The following is a 20,871-nucleotide window of genomic DNA, read 5'->3' on the forward strand; positions in this document are numbered from 1 at the left end:
TGCTGCTGGCTGAGGACCCTGTTAAGATTCCTCAAGTTTCTCAGGACATAAATATGTTGGGCTGTGCCTAAGTGTGTGTATCTCTGTGAGACTAAATGTGACGAAAGGTTGTAGATTAGCTGTGTGGCTTCCTTGGCCTCCAGCCTGAGTCACACTCTTAGTGGGGAATTCAGGGTTGACCAGGAAATACCCCTGCTGGACTCCTGTCACCGCAACTCTGAACCTGCATTCACCACCCTGCCTGAAGGTTTGCATCTCCGACACTTCCCTCACAATTTCCTGAGGCTTTGCGTGTGTTCCTCTTGTCTCAGACCTAATGCCAGCTCTCAGTGGGGAGAGCCTCAACTCAGAGCATCAGCTTTGTGATCTGAGAAGCAGGGATAATGTTGGTCTCTGAGGTCAGTGCGATGAAGAGGTGGTTAAGCGCATAAGGAATTTGTAAAATGTATGGGATGAGTGGGCATTCACCCTTCTCAGGGTGGAAACGAATGTATCTGCACACAGAAGATCATCAACAGATGTTCATTCAGTTTCATGAGACTAAGGGTATAATGCCTGAGGTTGGGAGATTGGCAATTCCTGTTTCCAAAGATACAACAACGACCCCTGTGTTTTTTCTATTAAAATTCAGGTCCTACTTTACAAGGAAGGAAAAGATAAGTATGAGAATATGGATGTTTAGGGATCTGAAGATAATCCTCTTCCATTACAGGTAGACACACAAATGCACCCTGACAAATATGTGCTCGTCCAAGGCCACAGATGTATTGAAGAAGAAAAAACGCAGAGAGAAGAACAGAAGATCCCTTTGCAATAACTCAAAATCAGTTTGACATAGAGGGCAATCAGTGTGAAATTTGAAGAGCACACTGAACCGTTACAAACCAGCTGTGGTTATTATATATTTAGAGATGGTGTGTAATCTGCCCCTTGGTCTGAATGCTTTCCCTGTCCACCCCGTCCCCTCCACGTTGTCCTTCCTAATATCCCCTAATACACTTGTCATAGTTGTGTTTCTGCGTCAGCGTCTGCCTCCAGGAAAATCGACACTCATTCCCCATCAAGTGTACACTTTGGGGTTCCTGTATATGCAGTTAACCAACAGGTAGAATGTATAGTATTGGTGGAAGAAGACAGATCATTCTTTGGGTTGTATTGCCTGGAAGGGACCAATAGTTCCATCTGAGGGGTTGGATACATCCTTTAGGGAGCTCTGGTGGTGGTTGTTCATCTGTAGATTGATGCTCATGAGCACATGGCGCATGTGCTAGTTGATGAGGTTTGTGCTGATGAGCAGGGCAGGTATCTGACTCCAGGAAAGGGTCTCTTCTGATGGTGAGGAATGGACTTAGGAGACCAGTAAGGAGGCCCTGCATTAATTCAGCTCTTGTGCCCTTGTGCACCTTACCAGCTTCCCCCAATAGCACCAATCGAGGTGGCCTCCAAGGGGGCAAATGGTGCGATTTTTGTGGCGAGTCACATGGTGTCCCATAAAGCTCCCCCTGATGCCATATTGAGGCATGGGGAGGGCAGAGGTCCATGGTCTGAGATAGGTTCCTTCGACACCACCCAGGAGAGTTGTGTGTGAGCATAGAGCTCCTTCTACATCAACTAATCCAATCTACTTCAGGGACCCTGAACCCTGTGAGCCCCTTTTTCCTTCTAGCTTAGGGAAGCAGCCAACCCTCCAGCAGCTTTTGGGTCATACCTGGGCCACCAAGGGTAAATGTCTGGCTGTCCACATGCAGCCAGCATTGCTTTAGCAAATGTCAATATGGGCAGCTGCTGAATGGGGGATTCTCCTCCATTTTGACCAGGGCCTGGGACAAAACATGATGTGAGAGAGAGAGAGAGACAGGAGTTCCCTGTGCTCCTGGACAGGGCTGCATGCACAGAGCAGATAGCCTGAAGCCTGGAGAGAGGTGGACAAAGGCAGGTAAGGAGAGAGAAACTGGATGAGTGATAGGGGAATTGGGCAAGACCGAGAGAGTGAAAGGAAGAAACACAAAGAGGTGTGGTTAGAGAGAAACAGAGACAAAGAGGAAGTACAAGGAGAAAAGTGGAGACCTGGTCCAGGTACGTGGACGGGGTGAGATGGGCCAGGGGAGAGGGGATGTATGAAGTGTCTCTGAGTGCTGGGGCAGAAAAGGCTGGTATCATGAGCATCATAGTTTCATGACTCTAAGACTCCAACATCCCTGGGGCCAAGCTCTGCAGTGGCCATTGCAATTGAAAATATGGGTATCTGTCATTTCTCCTGGAATTGTGGGGCTCAGCATTATGTTCTGTCATGGAGAAGGATGTCTTCAGGGAGAGTGTGCTGCTCTTTGGCAGTTAAACTCCAGAGCCAGCCCTGTGGGGAGGTGTCCCAGGGTCATCTCCCTCACTGCCCCAGGCCCTGTTGGATTTCCCCCCTGCCCCCACCAGCTGGCGTTCCTCATGTTCTGAACCCAGGCAACAGGCATTGTGTTGCTCCAGGTTCTGCAGTCTGGACCTGGCAGAGGTGGACTGTCGATATTGATAAAAAAAAAAAAAATTGACAATAAGGTCCATATTCTCCCTCTGGAACGAGCGGTGTGCATCCAAATCGTGGGTTGCTATCCTCCTGCCCACAACCAATCTGAGGATTCCAGAAGGTAGGTGAACCCTTCAAAACACCATAGTCTTCTCTTACATCACATTGAAAGACACTTTATGTCCCAGCTTTCTTTTAATTTTGAAGGGATGACAATTACTAATTGAAAGCATAATGGTCCTGTAGGAAATTGACCTACACGACTGATGGACATTATTTCATCCATCCATATCCCTAAAGCACATTTCATTGGAAATATTAGTCACAGATACATGTCGTAAATTCATAACAGATGTGTAGCTCCCTGTAAGTTGCATTCTGACCTTGTCACATATGTGTCATCAGATATTATTAGTGACTTTTCAGATAAGCTCTAAACATCAAGATGGTCATGTTAGAGAATCTGGTATAAATGGAATTTCACAGATTCTAAATTAGGAATGATTTTTCATTTTTAATGTTTCTTTTTTCCCTTTTTGGAGAGAGCCCGAGTTGGGGATGGGGGAGAGAGTTGGAGATACTGAATCTGGGGCAGGTTCCAGGCTCTGAGGTGTCAGGACGGAGCCTGACGCAGGGCTCAAACTGAAGGACAGCAAGATCATGACCTGAGTGGAAGTCGGACGCTTCACCAAGTAAGCCACCCAAGCGCCCCAGGAATGATAGTTTATTGGCAAAGAAAGAGAAATTGAAGATAGCGTAAAGGATGTCAACTTTTAATTGAAATATTCTTCACACATTTGTTGTATTAGTTTCAGGCATACATTGTAGTCCTTCCATTTGTCTATAAATTATGTTGTACTTTAGCACAAGTGTAGCTATCATGTGAAAGCATGCAACAGTATTATTACAGGATTGACTCTCTTCCATTGGCTGTCTCTAGTATCCCTAGGACACATTCATTCCATAGCTGGAAGCCGGTATCTCTCTCTCAAAGGTGTCCATTCTTTATCTAACCTAAACACTTAGGTGGTCAACACAATGACCTCTTGTTCAGCATGTGTAAATTGGCAGTCTATTTTTCTGGGAACATTGCTTTAAAGCATTAAGAATGGTGTCATTACGTTAATAAATTTGGTTTCATTCTTCACTCACAAGAAAGGAGAAGGAAAAGATTTCTTTGTGCCCTAGGCCCTGTCACTAAGACCCTTCCCAGCGTAGAGAACAGGCTTAGTTGCCCAGAGCACCTTCGGTCCCTCAGCTGAGCCACCAGGGTCTTCAACATTGCAGGAATTCCCATGGTGGCCAGCAGAGAGAGCTCGAGCACCACAGACCCGGAGGGGCGGGTTCCTCTGCCGAGGCAGTGATGGCCAGCAGAGGCGCACCATCGGCTTTTCTGACCCAGGGCACTTCAGAGCAGGAAGGGCTTCTATTTATTCCAGAGAGCCCAGCGCCTCTGCTGCTGCCTCAGGACAGAGAGCAGAGCTGCCTTTCCAGCGCGTTCTGCCGCCCACCCCAGGGGAGACCTTGGGAGCTTTGCAGCAACTTGGCATCTCCTGAGTCCCAGAGAGTATCTGCCTTGTTGTACTAAGTGCTGAGGAGGGGACGCTGGGTGGCTTCCCTGGTCAAGCTGGTTGCTGAGCTGCACAGGCACTTGCATTTTCTGGGCTGTTCCCGTGTTTCATTCCTCTCCTTCCCAGACAGTATTTGAACAAGACGGATTTTACTAAAGAACTCGTGGATTGCGGGGTCCCACGACATCACCTCATAGATGCAGTCGATGGTTTGTTCCAGATTCAGGCTTGTTTCCGGGAAGAAACCCTGAAAGAAGTTCAGAAGAACGGGAGCTGCATTCAATTAGGACGTGGATACATGAAATGCTCGTCTCACGACCTTCTAGAAGAATGAGCTGGGACCCAGTTTCTGAGTCCTGCTGGAACCAGAGACCGAGGTAAGGGCACAAACTGCCCCCATGTCATACGTGCTTTTTTAAAAATTTCATGGTTATTTTTCCAACCTAGTGAAGTGATTGAAAACTACAGAAAACCTGGTAGGTTCCTGTCATTAACCTTATGTGATCTTTTAATTTCAATTCCAGTGAGTAAAGACACAGTGTAATATTGGTTTCAGGCGTCCAATATAGAGCAACCCTTCCACACGTCACCCGGTGCTCATCCCAGGTGCACTTCTTAATCCCCAGCAGCTGTTTCACCCATTCCCTCACCTCGCTGTGGAAGCCCTCAGTTTGTTTCCTAGTTAAGAGTCCGTTTGTCTCCTCCCCCCCCCCCTTTGTTTTGTTTTCTTGCCATGTATTAGTGAAATCATTGGGTATTTGTCTTTCTCTGACAGGCTTATTTCACCCAGCATAACATTCTCTCTCCATCCACCTCGTGGCAAATGACAAGATTTCATGTTTTTGCGGCTAAATAATATTACATTCCATATACTACATCTCAATTTATTTATCAGTTGATGGATGCTTGGGAAGTTTCTGTAATTTGGCTGTTGTGGAAAATGCTGCTGTAAACATCATGGTGCATGTATCCCTTTGAAGAATTATTTTTGTATTCTTTGTATAAATACCTCGTAGTGAAATTGTTGGATCGTAAGGTAGTTCCATTTCCATTTTTTTTTTTATGAATCTCCATGGTGTTTTCCAGTGTGGCTGCACCAGTTTGCATTCCTACCCACAGTGCAAGAGGGTTTCTCTTTCCTCACATCCTTGGCAACACCTGCTGTTTCATCATTCATTGATTTCAGTCATTCTGACAGATGTGATGTGTTATCTCATTGTACTTTTGAATTGTATTTTCCTGAAGATCAGTATTGTTGAGCATCTTTTCATATGTCTCTTGGCCATGTGTATGTCTTCCTTGGGAAAATGTCCATTCGTGTCTTCTGCCCATTTTAAATCAGATTTCTCCTTTTTTGGGTGCTGTATGACTTTATATGTTTTGGACACTAACCCTTAATCAGATGTCGTTTGCAAATAGTATTCTGTAGGTGTTTTAGTTTTGTTGATTATTTCCTTGGTGACAGAAGCTTTTTATTTTTACGAAGTCCCATTATTTTTGCTTGTGTTTCCCTTAACTCAGGAGATATATCTACAAAGATGTTTGTACAGCCAATGTCAATTAAGATACTGCCTGTGTTAATTATCCTCTGGGATTTTTATGGTTTCAGGTTTCACACATAGGTCTTTATCCATGTTGGATTTATTTTTGTGTATGTTGTAAGAAGGTGGCGTTGTTGGTCTTGTTTTGTTTTGCAGGTTGCTGTCTAGTTTTTCCAAAACCATATGTTGAGGAGATTTTTTTTAAGTTTATGTATCTATTTTTGAGAGACAGAGAGAATGCAGAAGAGGGGCAGAGAGAAATGGGGAGAGAGAATTCCACACATGCTTTGCACTGCCCTGAGATCATTACCTGAGCTGAATCCACAGTCACACGCTTTGCAGCCACCCATGTGTCCCAAGACTATCTTTTTTTTCCCCATTGGATATACTTTCCTGCTTTGTTGAGAATTAATTAACCATATAGGTTTGAGTTCACTTCTGCGTTTCCGTTCTATTGATCTCTGCGTTTGTGTGTAGTTGTTGTCGTTGTTGTTGTTGTTGTTGTTTTTTGCCAGTACCATACTGTTCTGTTCAGTACAGCTTTTTAATATAACCTGAAGTCTGGAATTGTGATGCCTCCAGCTTTAGTTTTCTTCTTCAATTTTGTTTTTGCTGTTTGGAGTCTTTGTTGTTCCATACAAATCTTGGGATTATTTGTTGTAGTTCTGTGACAAATGGTTTTGTTAGTGTGATAGGGATTTCATTACATATGTAGATTGTTTTCAGGAGTGTGGACATTTTAACAGTATTTTCTGCTTCCCATCCATGAGGGTGAAATATGTTTCCTTTTCTTTGTGTCCTCTTCCATTTCTTTCATCAGTGTTTCATAGCCTTTAGAGTACAGGTCTTTCACCTCTTTGGTTAGGTTCATTCTAGGTATCTTGGGGTATTTGGTGCAACTGTCAATGGGATGGATCCCTTACTTTCTCTTTCTGTTAATTCATCACTCGTCTATAGAAATGCCATAGATTTATGTACATTGATTTCTGCATATTGTGATTTGTCGAATTCATATATCAATCCTAGCAATTTTCATTGGAGTCTTTCATGTTGTTTATAGAGAGCATCATGTCAGTTCCAAACAGCGAAAGTGCTACTTCTTCCTTGCCAATTTGGATGCCTCTTATCTCTTTTTTTTGTCTGATTGCTGTGGCTAGGACTTCCTGTACTATGTGGAATAATAGTGGTGAGAGGGGTCATCCTTGTCTTGTCCCTGACCTTGGAGGAAAAACTTTCAATTTTTCCCCATTGAGGATAAGATGAGCTGTGGATTTTTCCTAGATGACCTTTATATGTGTAGGTAGGTTGAGTCCAAATCTACTTTGCTGAGGTTTTTTATCATGAATGGATGTGACATTTTGTCAAATGGTTTTCCTGCATCTGCGGAAAGCATCATATTGTTCTTATCCTTTCTTCTATTACTGTGGTGCATCATGTTGATTGATCTGTGAATGTGGAACCACCCTTGCAGGCCAGGAATATATCCCACTTGATTATGGTAAATGATTCTATTAATGTATTGTTGACTTTAATTTGAAGGTATTTTAATGAGAAGTTCTGCATACATACTCATCAGGCTATTGGTCTGCAGTTTTATTTAAAATTTTTTAAACATTTTTTTAAATGTTTATTTCTTTAGATAAGAGTACATAAAAGTAAGGGAGGGGCAAAGAGACAGGGAGAGAAAGAATCCTGGTCATGCTCCACACTGTCAACGCAGGGTCCAATGTGGGACTTGAACCCATGCACCGCAAGATAATGTCCTATTCCAAAATTAAGAGTTGGACAGTAAACTGACCGAGCCACACAGGCACCCCAGCAGTTTTCGGTTTTAGTGGAGGCTTTATCTGGTTTTGGTATCAGGGTAATGATGGCCTCATAAGATGAATTTGTAAGTTTTCCTTCTTTTTTTATCTTTTGTAATAATTCGAGGAGAATACATATTACCTCTTCCTTAAATGGATGGTAGAATTCATCAGTGAGGCCATCTGGCCCCGAACTCTTGCTTTGGGGGGACATTATTTTTTTCTTACTGATTTGATTTCTTTCTGTTTTCAGATTTTATGTATCTTCCTGTTTCAGTTTTGGTAGTTTGTGTGTTTCTAGGAATTTGTCCATTTTTCTCAGAGTGTCCAATTTGTTGCATATAGTTGTTCATAATATTATCTTCTAATTGTATTTTTGTGGTGTTGACTGTTGTTTCTCCTTTCTTATTTGTGATTTTATTTATTTGAGTCCTTTCTCTCTTCTTTGTGAAAACTCTGCCAAGGAGGTTTTCATGTTGATTACTGTTATCAAGGAACCAGCCCATGGTTTCACTGGTTTGGTCTAGTGTCTTTTTGGTTTGTATATCCCTTATTTCTTCCTTAATCTCTATTTCCTTCCTTCTGCTGTTCTTCTCATTCCTTTAGTGGTAAGTTAGGAGTGTTTGAGATTTTTCTTGCTCTTTAAGGTACGCTTGTATTGCTATATACTTCCATCGTAGACTGCTTTTGCCGCATTCCAAAGGTTTTACCAGTGTATTTTCATTTTTATTTGTTTCAGTGTATTTTCTCATTGATTTCCTGTTTGACCCATTCATTTCGTAGCATGTTATTTAACCTCCCTTTATTTGTGGTCTTTCCCCCTTTGTGTGTGTGTGTGTGTGTGTGTGTGTGTGTGTGTGTGTGTGTGTGTGTGTGGTTAACTTCAAGTTTCCTAGCTTTGTGGTCAGAAAAGATGCTTGGTCTGATCTCTGTCTTTGGGTACCTGTTAAGGCCTGATTTGTGACCTAGAATGTGATCATTTCTGGAGAATGCCCCATGTGCGCTTGAAAAGAATGTGTACTCTGCCATTTTAGTATGGAGTGTTCTGAATATATCTGTGAAACGCATCTGGTCCAGTGTGTCATTCAAAGCCATTGTTTCCTTGTTGATTTTCTGTTTACAGGTTCTGTCCATTGATGTGACTGATGTGTTAATGTCCTCTATTATCGTTATATTTTTATAAATTCCTTTATGGTTTTGTTAAATGTTTTATATATTGGTGATTGCATATTGGGTGCATCAAAATTTACAATCATTGGATCTTTTTGTTTGGTTGTCCCTTTTAGTATGAGATAGTGTCTATCTTCATCTCTCGTTACAGCTTTATTTATTTTTTTTAATTTAAGTCTTAGTTGACATAGAGTGTATTCTCTGTTTTGGGAGTAGAATCCAGTGATTCATCCCTTACTAACAACACCCAGTACTCATCACAACAAGTGCTCTCCTTAATACTCGTCTGCCATCTAGCCCAGCGCCGACACATCTCCCTCTATCAAACCTCACTTTTTTTCTCTATGGTTAAGAGACTAATGTGGTTTGTTACCACTCTTCTCTTTTCCTGCCCCCTTCCCATGTTTTCATCTGTTTTGTTTCTTAAATTCCACATGAGTGAAATCATATATGTGTCTTTCACTGATTGACATATTTCACTTAGCATAATAAATTCTAGGTCCATCCACATCGTGGCAAGTGGCAGGATTTCATTCTTTTTGAAGCTGAGTTACATTTCATTGTATATACGTATGTATATATGTATGTATATATGAGCATACACGTGAGCACATGTGCGTATACATGCACACACACACACACACACACACACACCACAAGTTCTTTATACCTTCATCAGTTGATGGATACTTGGGCTTTTTCCATAGTATGTCTACCGTTGATAATGTTGCTAAATATTGGGTGTATGCAATTTTACTAGTAGGTATTGACCCAAAGGGTACCAAACTACACTCTCAGTTTTAAAGTTTATTTTGCCTAACATAAGTATTGCTACTGGCTTTCTTTTGACATTATTGTCATGATAAATGCTTTTCATTCCCTCCTTTCAAATCTTCAGGTGACATATGTGAAAATAAGGCTTTGTAGGCATCATCTAGATAGGTCTTGTTTTTTTTGTTTTTTTGTTTTTTTGTTTTTTTGTTTTGTTTTGTTTTGTTTTTGTCCATTGTGACACCCTATCCTTGTCTTTTGATTGGAGCATTTAGTCGATTTACATTCAGAGTAATTATTGATAGGTATATATTTAGTGACATTCTACTAGTTGTTTTGCCATTGTTTCTTCATGTTTTCTCTGATCCTTTCTTGTCTGTAACACTTTTGGTCTTTCATTTCCACTCCAAGAGTCTGATTTAAATATTCTTTTCTTTTGACTGGTAGTACATTTTTTTTAACTTATTTTTAATATTTCTTTTTTGTTAAAATTTAAGCCCAAGTTAGTTACCTTATAGTGGAATATAGTTTCAGGATTAGAATTTAGTGACCATCAATTACAAAATATATCCAGTACTCATCCCAAGTGCCCCCCCCCCCCCCCCCGAGTGCCCATCACCTATTTAGCCCATACCCCTGTTCAGAAACCCTCCTGGAGTCCTGAGCTTCTTCCCTCTATTTAATAGTCCCTTATCGTTTGACTCCCTCTCTGTTTGTATCTTATTTTTGCTTTCCTTTCATTATGTACATCAGTGTATTAAATTCCACAGACAAGAGAAATCATATGATGTGTGTCTTTCTCTGACGTATTATGGTTAGCATAATAAAGTCTGGTTCCATCCACCTTGTTGCAAATAGCAAGATTTCACTCTTTTTGATTGCCGAGTAATATTCCACTGTATGAATATACCACATATTCTTTATCCATTCATCTCTCAATGGTCATTCAGGCTCTTTGAATAATTTAGCTATTGTTGATAGTGCTGCTATAAACATTGGAGTGCATGTGCCTCTTCGAGTTAGCGTTAGTGTATCCTATGGATAAATGCCTATTAGTGCAATTGCTGGGTCGTAGTGTAGTTCTCTTATTGTTTTTTTGTAACGAATCTCCATACTATTTTCCAGAATGGCTACACCACTTTGCATTCCCACCAGCATTGCAAAAGCGTTCCCTTTCTCTGCATGCTTGCCAACATCTGTCGTTTCCTGAGATGTTAATTTTAGCCATTCTGATAGGTGTGAGGGGATATCTCATTGTGGTTTTGATTTGTATTTCAGTGATGACGAGTGAGATTGAGCATCTTTTCATGTGTGACCAATCTGGATGTCATCTTTGTTAAAGTGTCTCTTCATGTCTTTTTCCCATTTCTTCACTGGGTTATTTGGTTTTTGGGTGTTGAGTGTGATAAGTTCTTTATAGATTTTGGATACTAACCTTTTATCTGTCACCTGCAAATATCTTCTCCCATTCCATTCAGTTTCCTTTAGTTTTGTTGATTGTGTCCTCTGCTGTGCAGAAGCTTTTTATCTTGAGGTCCCAATAGTTCATTTTGGTTTTTATTGCCCTTGTTTCTGAAGACTTGACAAGCAACATGTTGCTGCAGTCAGGATCAAAGAGGTAGGTTGCCTCCTTTCTCCTCGAGGATTTTGATGGTCTCCTGTCTTACATTTAGATCTTTCATCCATTTTGAGGTGTGTGTGTGAGAGAGAGAGTCAGAGAGAGAGAGAGAGAGACAGAGAGAGACCCAGAGGTTTAAGAACATAGTCCAGTTTGATTCTTCTCACTGTCCATTTTTCCCAGTACCATGTGCTGAAGAGACTCTTTTTTTTCCTTTGCTTATTCTTTCCTGTTTTGTCAAAGATTACTCGGCCATTTTTGAGGGTCCATTTCTGGGTTCCCTCTTCTGTTCCTTTAATCTATGTGTCTGTTTTTGTGCCCGTCACATACTGTCTTGATGATTATCACTTTCTGATGCACCATAAAGTCCAGAATTGTAATGTTTCCAGGTTTGTTTTTTTCTTTTTCAACATTACTTTGGCTCTTTGGGGTCTTTTCTGGTTCCATACAAATTTTAGGGTTGTTTGTTCTAGCTCTGTGAAGAATGCTGGTGTTATTTTGATAGGAATTACATTGAATATGTACATTGCTTTGGGTAGTATTGACATTTTAACAATATTTGTTCTTCTAATTCATGAGCATGGGATGTTTTTCTGTTTTTTTTTTTTTTAATTTTTTTTTTCAACGTTTATTTATTTTTGGGACAGAGAGAGACAGAGCATGAACGGGGGAGGGGCAGAGAGAGAGGGAGACACAGAATCGGAAACAGGCTCCAGGCTCTGAGCCATCAGCCCAGAGCCCGACGCGGGGCTCGAACTCACGACCGCAAGATCGTGACCTGGCTGAAGTCGGACGCTTAACCGACTGCGCCACCCAGGCGCCCCTGTTTTTCTGTTTCTTTGTGTCTTCTTCAACTACTTTCATAGATGTATCGTTGTTCTTTTAATTTTTTCATGTTTATTTATTTTTAAGAGAGTGAGTGAACGAGCAAGAGCCCGTGAGCAGGGGAGAGGCAGGGAGAGGGAGACACAGAATCTGAAGCAGGCTCCAGGCTCCAAGCTGTCAGCACAGAGCCCATCACAGGACTCAAACCCGCAAACGCGGGATCATGTCCTGAACCGAAGTCGACACTTAACCGACTGAGCCACCCAGGCGCCCCTCTATTGTTTTGATGTACTGATCTTTTACCTCTTTGGTTAGATTTATCCCTGGGTATTTTATGCTCTTCAGTGCAGTTGTAAATGAGATCAGTTCCTTAATTTTCTTTCTGTTGATTCATTATTGGTGTATAGAAATGCAATCAACTTCTGTATATTGATTTTATATTCTGAGACTTTTCTGAATTCCTGTATCAGTCCTAGAGTTTTTTGGTGGAGTCGTTTGGATTTTCCACGGAGAGTATCATATCTGTGAGGAGGCAAAGTTTGACCCCTCCTTGCCAACTTGGACACCTTGTATTTCTTTTTGTTGTCTGATTGTTGAGGCTACGACTTCCAACAGACTGGTGAATAACAGTTCTGAGAATGGACATCCCTGTCATGTTCCTGACCTTAGGGGGAAATCTCTCAGTTTTTCCCCATTGAAGATGTTATTAGCTGTGGGACTTTCATATCTGGACATTCTCATATTGAGGCCCGATCCTTCTATCCCTCCTTTCATGAGGTTGTTTTTTTTTTTTTCCCATCAAGAAAGGATGTTGCTGCATTTTGTCAAATTTTTATTCTGCATCTATTGAGAGGATCATGTGGTTGTTATCCTTTCTTTTATCAATGTGATATATCACATCAGTTGATTTGCAGATATTGAATCGGTTGTGCATCCCAGGAATAAAATCCACCTCATTGTGCTGAATAATTCTTTTTATGTGTTGTTGGATCCAGTTTGCCACTTTTTGTTGAGATTTTTTGCATCCATGGTCATCAGGGAAATTGGTCTGTAGTTTTCCTTTTTAGTGGGGTCTTTGTCCAGTTTGGACTCAAGGCCATGCTGGCCTCATAGAATGAGTTTGGAAGTGTTCCCTCCATTTTTCTGCCCATGACCTTATCTTGTTCTTTCATTTGGGATGCCTTCCTCTTGTCTTGGAATTTTGGTTGAGTATTTGCCATCTTTGTGTTCCAAAGCTCATTGCGTTACCTGCCTGTGAGTTGAATGATTTTATGAAGAGGAGGTCATCCTATGTCCAGGGCCTGGCACATCAGGGAGTGTCTGTGGTGTGTGTTGCGTGCACTGTTTTGTGTTCTGGCTGCACTATCCTTCAGGTCAGTTGTATGGGGAAGGTAGGGTCCTCGGCCAGAATGTGGTGATCTGATCTAGGTCTGCTCTGATCTGCTTGTTAAATGAGACTTGAAACGACTGCTAGTAGAAGTGAAGCCCTGCACAACTCTTTGGTCAAGAGAGGTGGTGTGGTCATGGGCTTCACCTGGTCTTCTGGTGAAGGGGCCAGCTCCATTGGGACTGAGGCAACCCTGAATGACCTAGAAGGCCAGTCTTGCCAGAGCACAGGAAGGTGGGATTGGTGTAAACAACTTGGGCAGCCAGTGTGGGAATCGCCTTGTTTCCAGCATTTAGCTCTGTGTTTATCCTGGGGGGGCGGGGAGAGGGGGCGAGGGCAGAGCAGGGAAATGGTGCCAGGCAGCTCCTCTGTCCTAGCTCTTTGTCCCCTCCTTGTGAACACTGCTTCTCAAGTATGCTCTCCACGATGAGTGTATAATCTCCCCACTGTGTGCACCAGGCTTTGTCCAGATCACTGTTTCCATGCCATCTGCCTGCAAGTTGTTTGCTGCCTTCTCTTCAGGAGTAGGCCAGTGTCCTCAGGGCTGTATCCCAGCCAAGGCTTCTAACCTTTGAAACTCCACATTCTCGGGGTGCCTGGATGGTTTGGTTAAGTGTCTGGCTCTTGATCCCGTATCAGATCATGACCTCTTGGTCGTGGGATTCTCTTTTTCCTTCTTGTCCTGCCCCTCCCTTGCATGTGCTCTCTTTCTCTCTCTCTCAAAATTAATAAACTTAAAAAAAAATTAGTGGCATGGAATACCTTATTTAGGCAAGACTGCCTCTCTGAGGAGAATGGCAAGGATCTGTGAGCTTTATTTCCACCACTGGCCAGGAAATTCTTTGCTGACTGGTTAGAGGTTACATTCCTACAGGAATGAAATTAGGTTTAGCTACATGGGTGCTTAAAGTAAGTAACTCCATGATGGGCCTGCGATTTTTCTTAACATTCTAAAGCCAAATTGTATGTATACATCTTTAATTAAATGTATAGCCCTAAATAATATTTTAGCCATCTACTGCCGGCCCGGTGATCATATCCTGTGACACTGTAACTATCTCCTGATCATAGAGGAAGATCAACTCTGTGGCTCTAAGATCTTTGTGGCTCTAAGCTACTTTGATCTATGTTACTAAGATCTTTGTGAGTCTAGGTCCCTGCTGACCTTTAGAAGTCTTTCACCCAGGGACCCCCAGCGAGGTTGCTGAGTGATCATTTAGGCACAGAAGCACATTTTCCAAGTCACCTCTCCATAAAGCGTTGTCTTTCCCTCTGGTACTTCCGGAACTTACCCTTTGGCAAGTCACATATCCTCATGCAAACCTGTCAAAGTGGACCAGAAAAAGCTGCTTGCCTGTGACTGCCACTTCATTGTCACATCTTATCCTTCTGAAACCCCTTGAAATCCCTATTGTTCTTCCAGTCTTTGAATATCTCTTTGATTTGGAACCATTTGATTCTCTTGTATTTCTGATAAAAAATATGTGTGAAAATATTAAAGCAAGGATTCTTTATAATAAGTGAGCCAGTCACAATGATTCATCTGGCTCTGTGTACATTTTTAGTTTTGACAATGTTCAGGCATGAAGTGAAGTATATCCTGTAAAATCTGAGTATCATTCATTATCTAGGATAACCACCTTTATGGAAAGCCTTTCAATGACATGCTCGCTCAAGATCAGAAAAACACTTAATTTACATACCACATAATACAGTGGTATACACATGCGTTTTTATCTTAAAATATGTAAAGTAGATGTTTCTATGAAGTGTTTATCATGCATTCCGTTTTCTCTACCATGAATGCTATTATTTAAATTAATAGTAAGAACAACAAGAATAGGTACATGTCCATCACTAGTAACTAATATTAGAACTAGTCATATAATATCATGTGTTGCAAACATAAAACCATGATTACTAATAATCTTTTCATTCATGTTGGGTTTCTAGTTACCAGAAAAATTGGGAAGATATTATTGAGTCTCTACATACAACAGACTGTTTTCTGACTATTTTTTTTTTTTCAACGTTTATTTATTTTTGGGACAGAGAGAGACAGAGCATGAACGGGGGAGGGGCAGAGAGAGAGGGAGACACAGAATCGGAAACAGGCTCCAGGCTCTGAGCCATCAGCCCAGAGCCTGATGTGGGGCTCGAACTCACAGACTGCGAGATCGTGACCTGGCTTAAGTCGGACGCTTAACCGACTGCGCCACCCAGGCGCCCCTGTTTTCTGACTATTGATATCATATGAGTTGATACACAATCACAATCAATATCTTGTGAGATATGGTAGTATTAACTAAAGTTTATATTTGTATTCAGATTTCTTCGGTTTTAACTTCTGTCCCAGACTCATCCTAGCTGGCACATTACCCTCATCCTGTCTCCTTAGGCTCCACTTGGCCATGACAATTTTTAGATTTTTCCATATTTTACATAATCTGCAAAGTTTTGAGGGTACGTTTGTAGAATGTATTTTGTAGAATGATCCTTGGTTGGGATATGTCTAACGTTTGTTCAAATGCTTAGGCCAGAGTTACTGTGTTTTGGAGCAGAAGGTCCAGAGGCATAACGCCATCCATAATTACCACTTCACATAAAGGTTGTTCACTTTGAAGACTGGGGTCTTTTGTGGTTCCATACAAATTTTAGGACTGTTCTAGTTCTGTGAAAAATGTTGTTGGTATTTTGATGGAAATTGCATTAATTGTGTCAATTGCTTTGGGAAGCATAGACATTTTCACTATATTTGTACTTTCGACCCATGAGTATGGAATGTCCTTCCATTTCTTTGTGTCATCTTGAATTTAATCACTGTTTTATACTTTTCAGAGTATAGGTCGCTCACCACTTTGGTTAGATTTATTCATAGTTATCTTATTATTTGGTGTACAAGTGTAAATAGGACTGTTTTCTTAATTTCTATTTCTACTGCTTCAGTATGGTTTTCTAGAAATGCAACAGATTTCTGTACAGTGATTTGTATCCTGTGACATTGCTGAATTCATTTATCAGTTCTAGCAGTTATTGGGTGGACTCTTTAGGGTTTTCTATATATAGTGTCATGTATTCTGCAAAGTGTGAAAGCTTCACTTCCTCCAGATTTGGATTTCTTTTTATTTTATTTTAGTTTATTTTATTTTAGTTTAGTTTAGTTTAGTTTATTTGAGTTTAGTTTAGTTTCATTTCGTTTGTCTGCTGGCTGTGGCTAGGACTTCCAGTAATTTATTAAAAGTGGTAAGAATAAACATCCTGTCTTCTTCCTGACCTTACAGGAAAAGCTCTCAGATTTTCCCCACTAAGGTTGATTATAACTGCAGGGTTTTGATAGATATCCTTTATTAAGTTGATGTATGTTTCCTGTAAACCTACTTTAGGGGGTTATAATCCTGAATGGATGTTGTACTTTGTCAAATGCTCCTTTTTGCATGTATTGAAATGATCATATGGTTCTTTTCTTTTAAAGTTTATCAATCTTGAGAGAGACAGAGCATAAGCAGGGGAGGGGCAGAGAGAGAGGGAGACACAGAATTCGAAGGAGGCTCTTGGCTCTGAGCTTTCAACACAGAGTCTGACACGGGACTTGAACTCACGAATTATGAAGTCATGACCTGAGCTGATGTCAGACTGTTAAAGGATTGAGCCACCAAGGTGCCCCAATCATATGGTCCTTATCCTTTCTCCTGTTGATGTATTGTGTCACATTGGTTGATATGCAAATATTGAACCACCTTTGCAGCTTGGGAATAAATCCCATTGAATTGTGGGATATATTTACACTTGTTATATCTTCTTTTTGGATTGTACCCTTTACTGTTATATAGTGTCCTCCTCTGTCTCTTGTTATGTACGTTTTTTAAGTGTTATTTTTTTTCTGATACAAGTATTGCTACTCCAGGTTTCATTTGACATTAATGTGTGCAATGTTTCTCTATCCTCTCACTGTCATTCTTGAGGTGTAAAGTGGGTCACTTGTAGGCATATAAATCTGTTTTTTCATTCATTCTTACACCCTATGTCTCTAGATTGGAGCATTCAATCCATTTACCTTCAAAGTAATGATTGATATGGATGTACGTATTGCCATTTTATTGCCTGTTTTGCTGTGGTTTCTAATGATTTTCTCTGATCCTTTCTTGCCTTTCTTTCATGTTTTGCTTATTTTCTTTAGTGATATATTTCGATTTCCTTATCTCTATTCTTAGCATATTTATGATTGGTTTTAGTATATGGTTACTGTTAGGTGTTTATATAACCTCTTCTGCATTTAGCAGTTTGTATTAAGTTGATGGTCATTTACCTTTGCACCCATTATTTTCTCCTCCCTAGGTTTTTGGTAGAGGTTATTACAATTCAAATCCCTTTCTCTGAGTTCCTTAACTGATTTTTTTTTTTGCAGAAATATTCATTTTTTGCTTGATTTGTGTCTTCTACCTGTAAACTGTCACTGTTGGTCTCTCCTTTCCACTCAAAGAATCCCTCTTAATATTTCTTGCAGGACTGGTTTAGTGGTACAAACTCCTTTAGTTTTTGTTTGGGAAAGTCTGTGTCTCCTTCCATTCTGAAGGATAGCCTTGCTGGATAGAATATTGTTGGCTGCTAATTTTTCCATTCAGCACTTTGAATATGTGATGTCATTCACTTCAGGCTTGCCAAGTTTCTGTTCAGAAATATGTAGCTAGCCTCATGGGTCTTCCCTTCTAAGTTAAGGTCTTTTGTCTTGCTGCTTTTAAGAGTTTTTCTTAATTGTCATTGTAATTTGCAAGTTTGGTTACAATATGTTTGTGTGTTGGCCTGATTTTGTTGATGTTGATGGGAGTTCTCTAGTCTCCCGGATGTGGATGTTTGTTTCCCTCCCCCAGTTAGGGACATTTTCAGCTATTATTTCCTCGAATAAATTTTTGGCCCCAAATTCTCTTCCTTCTGGGAGTCCTACAATATGAATATTATTAGCTTTCCTGTGGTCACTGAGTTCCCTTAGTCTCATGTCACGTTGCAGAATTCCGTGCTCTCTCTTTGGTTCAGTGTGATTAATTTCCATCACTCAGTCTTCGAGGGCACTAGTTTGTTTGGCTGCTTCTTCCATCCCTCTGTTCATTCCAGCTAGCGTGTTTCTCCTTTATTGTGTCCTCAATGTGTACTGTGTTATTTCTTATCTCTCTGTCAGGGGTCTCACTCTTCTACTCATTTCACAACTCCAGTGAGTATCCTTATGATCATTGCTTTAAATTCCATATCAGGTATGTTACTAATATCTCTTTGGCTTAGATCTCTGGCTGTGACTTTGACTAGGTCTTTCATTGTGGATAAACATCTCTGTGTGTCAATTTTGTCTGATCTCTCTGGGTCTGTTTATCTGTGTTGAGAAAGTCAGCTGTGCCTTCTGATCTTGAAATTAACAGTGGTATGAAAAAGAGGTCCTGGAGTCCTCAGTAGTGCACGTCTCCATTTATAGGCCCTGGACCTTCAGGAGAATATCGTATGGGTATTGCTCATTCCATGCTGCTGTGTCTGTATTACTTTTCCTTTCAGTGTAGATGTCTACACTGATTGCGTGCCGACTGTGCTTACACTCGGTTGTGCCAGTGGGACCCAGGCAGGCCAGCTGTGAGGTGGTATGCCCGTTGAGTAACTTGGGAGCAGTGCAGGACTGCTAACAAAATTGCACAGGGCTACTAGTCCTGTGCCAGATTTCCCGATGTCCTTTGGTGGCTGGGGACTGTGGACCAGCGGTGGAAGCTAGGGGCGTGAGGATATGCACAGAGCACGTCTGTGCCTGGGGACATGTGGCTGGGTGAGACAGATGAGGATGCCTAGATATGCACAGCTGGGTGAGGTGCAGATGTGCATAGCGTGCTGTGGCAGCTATGCATGCAGCTTGTCAGACAGGGTGCGCTTGTGGTTTGAAAAATGTTTTCCCTGAGACCAGCAGGCTTGGTTTGTTGAGCCCCTAGTGAACCCTTGGGACTGGCGCACTGCTAACAGGTTAGGTAGCAAGTGTCTGTGCAGCCTCACCCTCTGGTGGGTGCTTCTATGCTTATTCTTGGAGGCTGGGGGAGAAGAATGGTGCCTGTGAGCTCCCTCATTGTTGGAGAAGTCCTCCAACACACTCAGGAATCAGCATGAATACACCTGTCTCCTGTTGCCTCTGCATTGTGTACAATGCCATGTTTACATTGCCTCTCTACACAGACAGGGATCTGGCTATCACTCATCTTCCTGGATCACCCAGTGCTGGGTCAGCTGACCTCCAAAGCTCCAGGATCTAAACTCAAGGAAATTCAGCCCCTCTGGGTTTTAATGCCAAATGTTATGGAGATTAGTCTTCACTGTGTGAGCTCCATGGTGTGAGGGCTCACGTTCTCTGCCCATTCTGCAGGCAGCCAGACTCTACCTTTCTGACCTTCGTAACCTTTCTGATGCAGGTTCTCTCTATTTAGGTGTGGAGTGTCTTCTGCCAGTCTTTGGATTGCTCTCTGGTTCATGGACTTGGATGTGGATATTATGTAGTTGAACACATGGGACAAGGTGAGCTCAGGATCCGCTTACTCTTCTATTATTAATTTTTTAAATGTCTTATTATTTTGGATTTTTGAGACATGGGCAGGCAGACTCATATCACCAATGCACTTCAGGATTTTAAAGGAACTTTGCAACATTTGCTTCTAGTATTTTATGTTTTGAAACTCTCTTTAATGAGGTATAATTTACATATAACAAAGCCTCAAGTTAAAGGGTATAATTTGATGAGACATGAGGGTACAGGACCATGGGTACAGCACCATGAAATCATGTGTTTTCTCCCTGCTTTTTGAGGTAAGGACTACTTTTTTTTTTACACGTTTTCAGATATTGCCCAGGTGTCTGAAAGCCTGCATTGTGCTGAGCCTTAAGAGAGAAGTTTTGAGTTCAGTTTTGAGAGTAGACAGCCAGTCCAAGAAAACCTTGTAATTGGCTCTTAGATTTAAGTTGTGAGAGATTGTGGATGCCTTGAGTCTGCCTGGATCTAGATGTGGGCCTTGTTCTGAGAACAGGTGAACTAAATACCTAACCTGAGTTAGAGCAAACTTTAGTTTTTTTTGGAGATTTTATGGGCATTTTAAAATGAAAAGTTTTCTCAGGGCGGTGTTGTCTTTGTGTGAAGAGGCATGAGCAGGGGAGCAGAGAAGCAAATCATCTACACATTGTAACAAAGTAGAGCCTGAAGAACGCTTTCCATCATCCAAATCGGCCTTTAAGGTTTGTGGGAAACATGAAGCACTCTGTGAAACCCAGGGATGTTGCAGTCCAGATGTATTGTCGTTCCCTGCCTGTGAAGGTAAAAAGATACTGGCTATCCTTATCAACTAGAATGCTAAAAACTACACCACATGGGTCGTGTAGAGTGAAAACTTTGCTTTCAGGAAGAGTGGATGTTGGTAGAGTGTGAGGTTTGGGAAGAAGGGGATGTCGAGGGATTACAGTGCTATCGATTTCTCAGAAGTCCTGGACAAAATACTATCCACAGCAGTTGGGTTTTCTCACAGGTAAAATAGAGGTGTTATATGGACTACTGCAGAGGATCATGAGACCATGAGCCTTGTTACATTCTATTATGATGTTGATGCCTTGAAGGTCTTCTGAATTTAAAATATATTAATACTAGGGAGAAGTTTTGCAAGA

At 41.4% G+C, this 20,871-nt stretch overlaps 1 long non-coding RNA gene across 1 annotated transcript; it reads left to right on the forward strand.

Moving 5' to 3' along the window:
• The first annotated feature begins 3,635 nt into the window (after nt 1–3,635).
• On the forward strand, nt 3,636–20,144 carry LOC123577818. Its single transcript, XR_006702104.1, has 2 exons — nt 3,636–4,463; nt 20,059–20,144. It is a non-coding gene; the product is annotated as an uncharacterized LOC123577818 (long non-coding RNA).
• The last annotated feature ends 727 nt before the right edge of the window (nt 20,145–20,871 follow it).

Source organism: Leopardus geoffroyi, chromosome E2, assembly GCF_018350155.1.
Source record: "Leopardus geoffroyi isolate Oge1 chromosome E2, O.geoffroyi_Oge1_pat1.0, whole genome shotgun sequence".
In the NCBI taxonomy this organism is placed as follows: domain Eukaryota; kingdom Metazoa; phylum Chordata; class Mammalia; order Carnivora; family Felidae; genus Leopardus; species Leopardus geoffroyi.